The 12928-nt window shown below is 48.6% G+C and overlaps 1 long non-coding RNA gene across 1 annotated transcript in view; it reads right to left on the minus strand.

The window, feature by feature from the left end:
- Positions 1 to 12358, minus strand: part of LOC308569804 — a 60419-nt gene extending 48061 nt beyond the window's left edge. The window contains exon 1 of the long non-coding RNA XR_014000870.1: positions 12005 to 12358. This is a non-coding gene — a long non-coding RNA (uncharacterized lncRNA). The remainder of the gene's footprint in view (positions 1 to 12004) is intronic.
- Positions 12359 to 12928: the final 570 nt, after the last annotated feature.

Consider the following 12928-nt stretch of genomic DNA (forward strand, 5'->3'; position numbering starts at 1 on the left):
AAAAGTTTGGTACATAGTTATTTTTCTCTTTGACATCTGGTGGGAGGGCGTTCCACAGGGCGGGTCCCACTACCAAGAAGGCCCTCTGCCTGGTTCCCTGTAACTTGGCTTCTCGCAGTGAGGGAACCGCCAGAAGGCCCTCGGTGCTGGACCTCAGTGTCTGGGCAGAACGATGGAGGTGGAGACGCTCCTTCAGGTATACTGGACCGAGGCTGTTTAGGGCTTTAAAGGTCAGCATCAACACTTTGAATTGTGCTCAGAAACGTACTGGGAGCCAGTGTAGGTCTTTCAAGACCGGTGTTATATGGTCTCGACGGCCGCTCCCAGTCACCAGTCTAGCTGCCGCTTTCTGGATTAGTTGTAGTTTCCAAGTCACCTTCAAAGGTAGCCCCACATAGAGCGCATTGCAGTAGTCCAAGCGAGAGATAACCAGAGCATGCACCACTCTGGCGACACAGTCTGCGGGCAGGTAGGGTCTCAGCCTGCGTACCAGATGGAGCTGGTAGACAGCTGCCCTGGACACAGAATTGACCTGCGCCTCCATGGACAGATGTGAATCCGGAATGACTCCCAGGCTGCACACCTGGTCCTTCAGGGGCACAGTTACCCCATTCAGGACCAGGGAGTCCTCCACATTTGGTAAAAGAAGCACCCTAATGGTAAGAGCTGCTCTGACAGGGGAACAGGAAGTGGTGGTGGTTTTCTGGAGGCACTGCCTGCTGCATTTCCCAACATGCATTGAATCAGGCTGGACTAGATGACTTCAACAGTCTCCCCACCCCCCACCCCAATTCTTATGACTCTTATGCCTTGCAAAACTCAAAGAAATCCTAGGCTTGCAATTAAAAATAAATAAATACAAGTGTGAGCAACCTTTGTCCCACCACGTTTGGTGAACTACAATTCCCACCATCAATGGCCATGCTGGCAGAGGCTCCTGGGAGTTATAGCTCAGTAACATCTGAAAGGCCAAAGGTTCCCAAACGTTTTAAAAATAAAATCGGAGAAACCTGACAGACTGCAGCAGGACACAAAGCTCAACACCTTTTCCTACCCCCACCACGGTCCTTTTCCCTTCTGCCACCCCTCTTTCCTAGAACTCAGACCCCAATTCCGCTGCTCCCAATGTATTCCCTTCTGTCCTCCGTGCAGGCTCTGCTTCTTTCCCTTGGCTTGAGTGGATGTTTGCTAAACGGCAAAGACCGATGCAGAAAGAATTACCGCTTTGAGAAAACACTGGTTTTAATTTTATTTTAATTTTATTTTGATGGAAAAGTTAACAGAAAGGGTACGTGAAAGAAAACAACGCGAGAAACTACGTAACTTTTACGTAACGTGGTCCTCCTTTATTGCATATGCATCAAAGAAAGAACCATCTAAGATACATGGGAACATGTGGAATGATATTTTTTTAAACCAGCAACTGTAGAAATAAGTTTTTATTTGATTATATTACTAATGTCATTACCTGGACGTAGTTGTGGCTGTTTTTTGGGAAGGTAGGGGGAAACTGTATTTGATTGCTTGTATTTGATTATATGTTGTTCTTATATTCAACTAATAATAATAAAAATATTTTTTAAAAGAGAAAACACTGAAACTCTTGTTGTGTTGTCTACAGATGAGGGTGTTTCTGGGCGAGCAGGTGCGAAGCTGGACGGGGCTTCTGCACCTTTTAATAGTTGCACAGAGCGGGAGATGGGATTGCAGCAGCTGCAATTTGCCAGGCAAGAAGGTGAGAAAGGTGCTTGCACAGTTCCACTTCCAGGCAAGAGGAACCCTGTGCATTACAGGCACAGGAATGTGAACTCCTCAAATTATCTTTGGTGCCTATCATGTTTTTAAAACTCTGTAATTTTCTCTCCCTCCCTCCGCCCCCACACACAAACACAAACCTTTAAACCTCTAAATTTGTAGCGCTTAAAATGCATCGAGCAAAAGCACCGGGGGACAGACTGGAAAAAAGGGAGAGAGAAAAGGGAGAGCCTGCAACAAAATGCTGCAGCGTAGAGTGCTTCTGTTTACACCCACACCATACCCTCTCTGATGCCACCTGTAACAGGTAGGGGGAATTGTGGGAACTGTAGTTTGTTATGGGTGAAGACCCCACAGATTTACAATTCCCTTCACCCTTAACAGACCGAGGAGTCTCTCTGTGACTGTTGAAGTGGTATAATAACACTTTAAATGTATGGTGTGGCAGTGATCCTAGATTCCAGACAATCATAGAATTGTAGAGTTGGAGAGAACCCCAAGGGTTATCTAGTCCAACCCCCTGCAATGCAGGAATATTTTGCCCAACATGGGGCTCAAGCCTACGACCCTGAGATTTAAGAGTCTCACGCTCTTCCGACTGAGCCCAATCATTCCATTCCTGCAACCTCCCAGTTTTTCATTCCCTTCCTTCAACAGTCAATTGGCATTGCTTGGCTACTGAGCATGCACAGTCTTCTCTGGGCTATTTGGCGGAGGGGGCAGCTTCCCGCTTCAACAGTTTTCTGTATTTCTGCAAAACGTGGGGTTCCTTAAAGGCCACTTGTATCTCTCTCTCTCTTGTGCTGTTCTGGCTTCCTAAGCAATGGCACTCATTGCATGAGCATCAAGAATAGAAGGAACGGCGGCGAGAACAGCAAAGCCATGAAGTATTCAAGAAGAAGAGTTTGGATTTCATATCGCATTTTATCACTACCCGAAAGAGTCTTAAAGCAGCTAACATTCTCCTTTCCCTTCCTCTTCCACAACAAACACTCTGTGAAATGAGTGGGGCTGAGAGACTTCAGAGGCGTGTGACTAGCCCAAGGTCACCCAGCAGCTGCATGTGGAGGAGCGGAGACGCGAACCCGGTTCCCCAGATTACGAGACTACCGCTCTTAACCACTACACCACACTGGCTCTCAGAGGCTTTCTAAGCATACATTACACCTGTTCATAAGCACTCCATTAAAAGCTGGCACCAAGGTGATCCCAACATTTGTGCAAGATCTCATACCCAATCCACAACCTGCTCTTAAGAACATAAAGAAGAGCCCTGATGGATCAGGACCAATGTCCCATCTAGTCCAGCGTCCCTTTTCTCATGGTAGCCAACCAGATGTGTATGGGGAACTGGCAAGCAGGACTTGAATACAAGAGCATCTCTCCCTTCCTGTGGTTTCCAGCAACTGCTGTTCAAAGGCATTACTGCCTCAGACCACAGCCTCCAACATGACTGGTAGCCGTTGATGGACATACCTGCCACAAATCTGTTTCTAAAGAATTTGCTCCTGTGTTCAGGACCTCCCTCAGCAATCATAGAGTGGGAAGGGGACCCCGAGGGTCATCTAGTCCAACCCCCTGCGATTCAGGAATCTTGGCTAAAGCATCCATGACAGGTAGCCACCTGCTTAGAACCTGCTTAGAAACCTCCAAGGAAGGAGAGTCCAGAACCACCAGAGGGAGACTGTTCCACTGCAGCGTTGAAGCCATTAAGGTTTCAGGGCAACACGTGTTGTTAAAAGGCAGGGGCCTTTTACAGGAGCATTAACAAAGGGCAATTAATGCACGCAAGAAACAGTAGTCAGCTACTAAGTGCTTAGGGAGATTCTGATACAGACCCTGGATTAGGGTTGTGAACAGCCCTGAACTCCACAGATAAATGGCAGTAAAGGTAAAGGTACCCCTGACCATTAGGTCCAGTCGTGACCGACTCTGGGGTTGTGCGCTCATCTCACTCTATAGGCCGAGGGAGCCAGCATTTGTCTGCAGACAGCTTCCAGGTCATGTGGCCAGCATGACAAAGCCGCTTCTGGTGAACCAGAGCAGCACACGGAAACGCCGCTTACCTTCCCGCCGGAGTGGTACCTATTTATCTACTTGCACTTTGACATGCTTTCAAACTGCTAGGTTGGCAGGAGCAGGGACCGAGCAACGGGAGCTCACCCCGTCGCGGGGATTCGAACCGCCGACCTTATGATCGGCAAGCCCTAGGCTCTGTGGTTTAACCCACAGCGCCACCTGCGTCCCATAAATGGCAGTACACAAATGTAAATAATAATAATAATGATACAAAAGTGTTTGTATTACTGTATTGGCCTGAATATGGCTGCACCCAAATATAAGCTGCACCTTTATTAATTGATGTGGGGGGGAGAGAGAAAAATACCTGAATATAAGCCCCTCTATTCCTAGCTGCTCCTGGCTTTGGGGGGGGGAGAGCCACACTGCATTGCCAGCGGCCTTTCCTCTTCCTCGCTCTCTACCCTCTGACGGGGGACTATGCGCGGGGCAGGCGCTGTTTGCCCCATGCTCCTGGCTGCACACTGTAAGGTCGCGAATATAAACCACACTTCAACTTTTCACAGTCAGAATTTGGGGGGAAAGTGTGGCTTACACTCAGGCCAATACGGTATTTGTCATTGCAGTCAACAATAACCTGCATACTAGATTACCTCAATGCGCTCTGCGTGGGGCTCCCCTTGGGCTTAGTCTGGAAGCTCTAGCAAACGCAAACTGCAGCAGTCAGACTACTGATGGAGGCAGACAGCTGACAGCAGATGCCACCTCTTTTGGCACATCTGCATTGGCTGCCCATATGCTGCTGGGCCAGGATCAGGGCTCTTGTGTTAATATACACAGCCCTAAAGAACTGAGGTCCAGTATACCTTAGGACCTGCCTGAGCAATCAACACAATCACCGAGATCACCGGGAGGAGCACAGTGAGTTGTCCCCCGTACAGTAGTGATGTATGGAAGTGAGAGCTGGACCATAAAGAAGGCTGATCACGTAAGAATGGATGCTTTTGAATTCTGGTGCTGGAGGAGACTCTTGAGAGTCCCATGGACTGCAAGAAGATCAAACCTCTCCATTCTGAAGGAAATCAGCCCTGAGTGCTCACTGGAAGGACAGATCGTGAAGCTGAGGCTCCAACACTTTGGCCACCTCATGAGAAGAGAAGACCCTGATGTTGGGAAAGATGGAGGGCACAAGGAGAAGGGGACGACAGAGGACGAGATGGTTGGACAGTGTTCTCAAAGCTACCAGCATGAGTTTGACCAAACTGCGGGAGGCAGTGGAAGACAGGAGTGCCTGGCGTGCTCTGGTCCATGAGGTCACGAAGAGTCGGACATGACTAAACGACTAAACAACAACAACAACAACATACCTTAGGACCTGCCTGAGCAATCAACACAATCACTGAGATCACCTGGAGGAGCACAGTGAGTTGCCCCCCGTGTTACAGAGGCCTGACCAGCCTCAGCCATAAGTCAGGCATGGAGTGTTTTTGCCCCCATAATGTGGAACACTCTCCCAGCAGAGATTCCCCAAGCATACTCACTGACTTCCAGGCATCTTTTCCAAAACTTATTACCCTGACAGTCTTCTGCATAACTGCTTAAGCTTTCTCGATTAGCCGGTCCTTTCCATGACTGTTTTCTATTGTTTCTACGGCAGCTTTTCAGTTTAATGCACCCGTATATGTTGCTGTAAGCCGCCTTGATGCTACATCTGAGTCAGCCGTATACAGATACGTCTATAAATAAATGGACTAAAATAGAGGGAGATCCCACATAATGAGCTGGCTAACTTCACCCTTGAAATCTCCTTGTGCTGGAAGCATAGAGCCAGGGAGAAACAAAACCTACAGGAGCAATCACAAAGCTCAATATATTATTGAACGCAGACTCCCTCAAGGGAGCAGAGAAAGAAGACCTCATGGCGTTCGCAGTCTTCCTCAGGAGTGTAGTTGGTGGAATGGCAAAATTGGAATAATTAGGTGTGCCTTCAAGGTGGCCAACAGAAAGCCAGAAATTCGGAGGCTTGGTGAGGGCAGCTGGCTAGGGAGAGAGGCACCATGCCCCTTCTCACCGGCAGTGTTAGAAACTCAGATATGCTATAAGCTAGTCACCAAATGGCACCTTAAACCTAGGTTACGGGCACCACAACAGAATGTCTAGACACAATTTGTTGTTGCAGTGGGAATTATCATCATTTCTATACTCGGTCCAGTATATCTGAAGGAGCATCTCCACTCCCATCGTTCTGCCCAGACACTGAGGTCCAACACTGAGGGCCTTCTAGTGGTTCCCTCATTGCGAGAAGCCAAGTTACAGGGAGCCAGGCAGAGGGCCTTCTCGGTAGTGGCACCCGCCCTGTGGAACGCCCTCCCACCAGATGTCAAAGAGAAGAACAACTACCAGACTTTTAGAAGACATCTGAAGGCAGCCCTGTTTAGGGAAGCTTTTAGTGTTTAATAGATTGTTGTATTTTAATATTCTGTTGGAAGCCGCCCAGAGTGGCTGGGGAAACCCAGCCAGATGGGTGGGGTATAAATAAATTATTATTATTATTATTATTATTATTATTATTATTATTATTATTATGCTTTTAAAAAAATATCTCAAAGTGGTTTACAACACGTTAAAACATCAAATAAAACAATCCACAACGAATTCAAATTTCAAGGAAAATACTTCAGATCCTTCTCTAAGTGACATTTTGATTTCCCCATATTTATTTACTTACTTAATTTATAGAGCTGACCCATAGCAGAAGTATTCTAGGAAGCCAATGTGGTATAGTGGTTAGAGTGTCGGACTAGGACCTGGGAGATGAGGGTTCAAATCTCCACTCGGTCATGAAGCTCACTGGTCCTGGGTGACCTTGGAGTCAGTCACAGCCTCTTAACCCACCTCATAGGTTCGTTGTAGGGATTAACTGAGGAGCAGGTTAAACCATGTACTCCTTGGAGAGAAAGGTGGGCTATATATGCAATGAAGAAGCCCTTCTGCTGACCTGCTTCAGAAACCTGGAGGGGGCAGACAGGTGGAGATGTCAGTTGCCCACCTGGCATCCAGAGATCTCCACACACGGACCCACGCCAGTAGCAAAATGCACTTTGGCGCCTGGCTAATTTCTAACACAGCTCACCAGCCTGTAGCCTAACACAGTGAAGCCCATTCAGGCACCGAATGCTGCTGGCAGTGCAGTGGGTGGAGGACACAGGGGCAGTGAAAAGGAAGGAATAAAAACAAAATGTGACTCAATCTCCCCACTGATCTGAAAGCACCAGAAAGTTATTGCCCAACAGCTTTGAAGCTGGCTCATCATGGAACAGCAGGAGCAGTCTGCATGGGTAGCGAGGGCATAATTTTGGCAGCAATGCCCTGAAAGATGGCCCATCATTCAGAACTCATTCCAGGTTTTGCCAATCACTCCCTCCAAGAATAACTTTGAACTTCTTTACCTATCATTTATCATCTCCTAGATGTCAGAGTTGGTTTCTTTATTCGTTTTTTTCCTAAATAACATCTGCAGTTTCAGGATGGAGGAAAGAATTGGGAAATGTGTTCAGCTGAATAGTGCGCCATTGATCATTGCTCAAATTTACAACATGACAGCCATTCGCTGCAACAGGGGCAGTGGGGCTGGAGTAGGGGGCAAACAGCTTGTTATTTCTGACTGTGAAAGGGTCATCCACTATCTGGCAGAGGCTGCCGCTTGCCCTGGTATTACGCAACCCACACCAAGGTGGCTTGCAATTGCACATTTGAGGTGTGTGACAACGTGAGTCAGAACCACAAGGAGGGAGTTGATAGGCTGCAGACAGCCACCAAGTGGGGGCGCAGGACAAGGCCCCAAGGCAGACCAAAGGAATTCAGACGAAATTGGAGAAGGAGATTCAAAGCTGCCACTTGGTATTTTGATTCCTCCTTAGTTTTCTATTTCACTTAGTTTTCTATGTTTCACTATTGCCCTCCGCTGAAAGAAACAGATGCCGAATTTGCATGAAAACTTTCAGAACCATATTGTGTTTGGCACGGGTCTTTGGCTTCCTTGTTTGAGTCATCTAAATAGGGAGCCGTGGAGTGGGGGGGGGTTCCCCTCTCAGCTTTCCTGTCTATTTGCTTCACCTGTTAATGTTCTCTGCCCCCGAGGCCAAATTAATCCTGAAGATGGGGCTGAGCACCATAGGCAAACACACACATTCTCCCACCCCAAAAAACACCAGCCCCCACAAGTGCATAGGAAAGTACTTTCCATCCACTCCAACCACTGGTCCACCTAGCTAGCTCAGTATTGTAGGAATTGACTGACAGCAGCTCTCTGGGGTTCCAGACAGTGGACATTCCCAGCCCCACCTACAGAAGGTCTCTGGCATTTCCAGGTGTTCCACTGCTGAGCTACAGTCCTTCCACAGGTGACTGTATCCAACTGGTTCAAGAAATTAGGAGGAGCCGGGTCAACTTCTGCTACGATTTCATTCCCGAATTCCGCAGCAGACCTACCGCGCAGGTGCTGTGGGATGGGTTGCCCCCAAACCTGGGCAAATCATCAGCCATTGCACCTCACAGATACGGATAACAGTATTTCTAGGAACTGGTTCACAAAAGCCTGTACTGTATATTAACTGCGTCGGCAGTGTCGAGTGGCAACTTGTGTCTGCAAACAGGCCGTTGCCGAAATACGGAACCACAAATAGAATTACTGCATCATCACCTCAACATGCAGTGCTTTCCCTCCCTCATGAGTTAGTTCACACAGAGCAGAAAAATTGACAGGATGTGCTTGCAAGTAGAGGTGTGAACCAGGTCTGGGATGGGTCTATACTCACAACATGAAAAGAGAAAAGCAAAGGTTGGTATTTTCCCCCTTGAGCTTGCAGGCAGAAAGACTGGATGGGTAGCGTGCAAACAATGAGAGAGGGCACCCTCCTAAAAGCAACTGGACTTCCAGTAGCCAAGGTTTGGCGCCAGCTACCATTTAACAGTCATGAGACCATTTTTATTTCTCTACCACATAAAAATAAAGGGATCTGCCTTATTTCAACTGGAAACATTTGGCCTATTGAGTTCAGAGTTATCTAGTGGTTCTCTGGGATTTCATATGGGAGCCTTTTCCAGGGACCTGGGACCTTAATTTCTCTTAAGTTTTACAGAGCGCACAAAAAGTGGCAAGCCCAGAAACAAATTTACAAGCCTGCCAGCTCGTGCATGCTTGGAAGGCTCAAAGACAAAAAAGAGGAACACCTCTTTCGGCAGTGTCCCCACCTGGAGACGATTTTTGTCTCGCCATAGCCAAACAGCAAGCAGCAATTTAGAAATCAGCTCTCTTGTTTATCGTACTCTTCCCACCCAGAAATTGCTGGTGCTCTTGGCAAACTCTTTGCAAGAGCTGAGATACAGAGGTAAATAAGTGCCAATTCCCAAAAACAGTAGCTGCCTCATCCCCATATATATTTATTCTACATTGCTCATACCCCACCCTTCCCCCACATAAACAGAGGGGGCCACTTCCTTTTATCCTCACAACTGGCACATGAGGTTGGTTGAGTGTGTGTGTGTGTGTGTGTGTGTGTGTGTGTGTGTGTGTGATGAGCCCTATGCAGTAGCGGCTGGTCGATTAGGGAGGATGGGGCCCTGCCCCACATTTCTCAACCTCTCCTCAGCTAGCTGTCACCTGCCTGCCTTGTTACTCACAGCCAGTTCCAGGGATGGATCTGCCCATCAGCTTCCTCCTCCTTAGTAGCCTCAGTGCTGCTTTTGTAAAACTCGAGAGACAGGAAGATGGGGACAAAACTAAATTTAGTTGACTCTGGCTGAGCCTCCCTCCCATCCGCTCTGCCAGTCCCAATGGAAAATAGGCACAAGTACTGGCCAAATGTTAAGCCAGTGAGCTGTAGGGGCCATTGTGTGGCTTTGAGCTCAGCTGGTTAGAGTGTGGTGCCGATAATCCCAGGCTTCCCTGGTGCAAATCCCTTACCACTGACTATATCTCACTGGCTTTTTTTCGCTCCCCATTGCTAGCAGGAGCAGAAGGGATCGTGCAAATATATGCACACTTGCTCAGCAAATTCAGCACTGCGTGGTGCCTTGGGTGGTCTTTCTCACTGTCGGCTTGTTCCGGCACTGCCCGTAATTTCACCCAAGTGCTTGTTAGATCCCCCAGGAGAAGGCACTCAACTTTGTTAATAATTTGCTAAATATCAGGCATCAGAAAGGAAGGGAGAGTAAGGCAGAAAAGCAGAGCAGCTTTTCCATGCGCACATTTAATCGTCTCTTTTACTTCAGTGTCATGTGTGTAAATATTAATCATAGCATTATCTTTGACCGGTCACGTTGGACGAATTACATAAACTCAAAACTTCTTAACGGGAAACCTTTTGATGTGCAAATCTAAAAACATCACGGCTCCTGCCACAAGGCAGCATTTAAAATCTGCTTCGTGGTCAAGCCTGTTGCCTAAAGAAATGCGGCATGCTGAGTGCAAGGTAAAGGAAGGAACCACCTAGGGGTGCAAAGGTCGTTCTTAATCTGCCAGGGGAAAGGCCAGCTCTGTTTTGCTCCCCTCCCATCTCAACCAAAGACTCTCCAGCATATCTTCCCCAGAAATTGCAAAATATCCTCAACATCCCAGTTCCTCTGCCCCCCTGCCAAACTCCACTGTCCTCTCGGAATAAAATGGAGGCATTCTGGCTTTCTCGCTGGGCTGACCTTTTAGCTCCCAAAAGCTTATGGGATCTGCCTGTTCCATCTGCAGCTCCACCTGCCCTGGTTTCGCAGGCCAAAACCAAGGATCAGCTATACGTGTTGGAAAACACATCCCCATTCTCTCTCTCCCCGCCCCATCCCTTCCCATGTCAGTCACACCACCTTGGAAAGCAAAGCAGGAGAATCCAGAACTCATCAAGAAATGCACACTCAGACGCTACAGAAAGGAAGAGCGCGTCTGCGCCACTAACTTCAGGACCCTGGACAGAGCTAGTGCTTAAAAAACAAAGGAGCCAACACAGCCTGTTAATCATTCTTGAAATATTGTTGAAACTGGACAGGAGCCTGTTGAAGACATTCACGGGGGTGTTTATTTTTAGTATTGACAAATCCCCTTTGGACCACGCAGTGTTTATTCCATTGGATGCCCTGTCTTTCAGAACGGTTACTCATCACTCTTGTGGTGAGCCAGGCTGGGTCCCCCAGATTTTGAGTGATTTCTTTTTTTAGCGTGACTGAGAGGTGAAGGTGGGGGGGGGGGATAAAAGGCAAGGAAGAAGATACCCCAGGAAATTCGCAGGTTCTGTCAACATAAACTAGGAGCCCTTTTTGCCTTACACCTTTTGGACAAAGGCAAACTTGTTGCCTGGGTTTTATAAAGATAAGTTCCTCACCTTTCACTTTCAGTCCCGGTTCCCCATCACTCTTTTTTGAAGCTGAAAGTGTTTTTTATTCCCACCGCTGTTTACTTCTCCTCTACTCACCTCCCCCCTCAACACACACACGGTAAGACTATAATCGTAAGTGCACCATCATAGTTTTCATTATATACTTCATAGGAAAATTGGGGTACTTGTGTGTAATAAATGAAGAAAAATAGGGAACAGACACCAAACTTTTGATCCATAAATTTTAAGAAAGATCTTTGGAAAATGGAAGCTAGAACAAAATACATATAAAACATGAGGTTTTCGGTGGTAACTGAGGCATCCATTCTCATTCCAGCAAGGAAAAAAGGGTGCCCTGTTCTCTCTCCCAACAGACATTTCACTAAAACCATCCTAAAATCCTCAACTCTTCTTTTTTAAAGCAGACAGCTTCATTTTTTAGTCCACTGGGCCCAGAAGTCAAACTTTGCAGTTCATTTAATTTCTGGTTTTAAATCAGCTCTTATTATTATTATTATTAAGCCCCCTTTGCCCCCACCTCCATCAGGATAGTCTGATTCTAGCACTTCAGCGTCAGAGTGATCCCTTTAAAAAACAAATAAATCCTTATTTCTTCCCTTTCCACTTAAACCCACCATGACGCCAGCGTGAGAATGGAGGGATTAACTTGCAAAATGTAATTAGGTTACCTACAAACTTTAGAATCCGCGGGAAGGAGAAGATCCCGGGTCCACGCAAGCTTTTCTCCTCCTTTAGATCCATTCCCAGGAATTACTTCTTTTTCCCCTTTTCTTTAAACCTCTTCCTAAGGCACGATTCCCCCGTCTTCCCAAACCAAACCCCCATGATGATAAAGAAAGGAAACTTACTGTGGCTTTTGTTTTTTGTTGTGTGTGTGTGGTTTTGGTTGTTTTTTTCTTCAGCAGGACTTCCCCGCTGCTTTGCCCAGGCAGACTTCCAGGGTCATTCCGGAGTGAAGTTTTAAGTCCCGCTTTAATAGCTCCCAAGCGCCGGGGAGAAGCCCCTTCCCCTCATCGCCGCGCCCCTCGGCCCCTGGGGCGACCCCTCTCCATCCTAGGCGGCTGCAGCTGCCGGCGGGCCATGCTGGAAGTGGTGCCAGCGCCTCCGCGCGCGCGGATGCGAAGAGATCGGCTGGCAAGGCAGGCAGGCAAGGCAGGCAAGGCAGGCAAGGCAGGCTGGCCGGTCCAGGCGAGGGAGGCGGTAGCTTCGCACGCGCCGCCTCTCTCTCTCTCTCTCCCCGGCGCTCGCTGGCTGCACTCTTGCTAAGCCCTCGCCCTCCATTCCGCTCGCCTGGCGCTGGCAGCGCTTGCCGAGGCGCCGGAGCTGTGGGGCAGCGCCCCCTGCTGGCCGCGCGCGGAGCCGCCAGAGGCGCTGGGGGAGGGAAAAAGAAAACCCCAGAGGGGGGCGCTTGGGGGGGGGCGCCGAGAGACGCCCCAGAAACTTTGGGAGTTCGGGGAGGAGAAGGGAATGGGGTCCCTTTCGGCTTCCGAGACTCCTCTTCAGGCGGAGAGGCGCTCTTCTTGCCTCTTCCTCAGCAGGAACGTGGGAACCGGCCTGACACGCGAGTCAGGCCCCCAGGCCGCCTGAGCCAGTGTGGGCGGCACGGGCTGGCAGGGACCTCACGGCGTTCCAGGCAGGAAGGGAACCGGCCGGGGCCAAATTTCTTGCGCTTTTGAGCTGGAGGCTCCTCGCAGGGGTTTTATTGCAGGGGCTGATTGGGTACCCCCTCCAGTGCAGTGGCGTAGCGTGGGTTGTCAGCACCCAGGGCAAGG

This window comes from Podarcis bocagei (genome assembly GCF_964188305.1).
Source record: "Podarcis bocagei genome assembly, chromosome: 12".
Taxonomy (NCBI): Eukaryota; Metazoa; Chordata; class Lepidosauria; order Squamata; family Lacertidae; genus Podarcis; species Podarcis bocagei.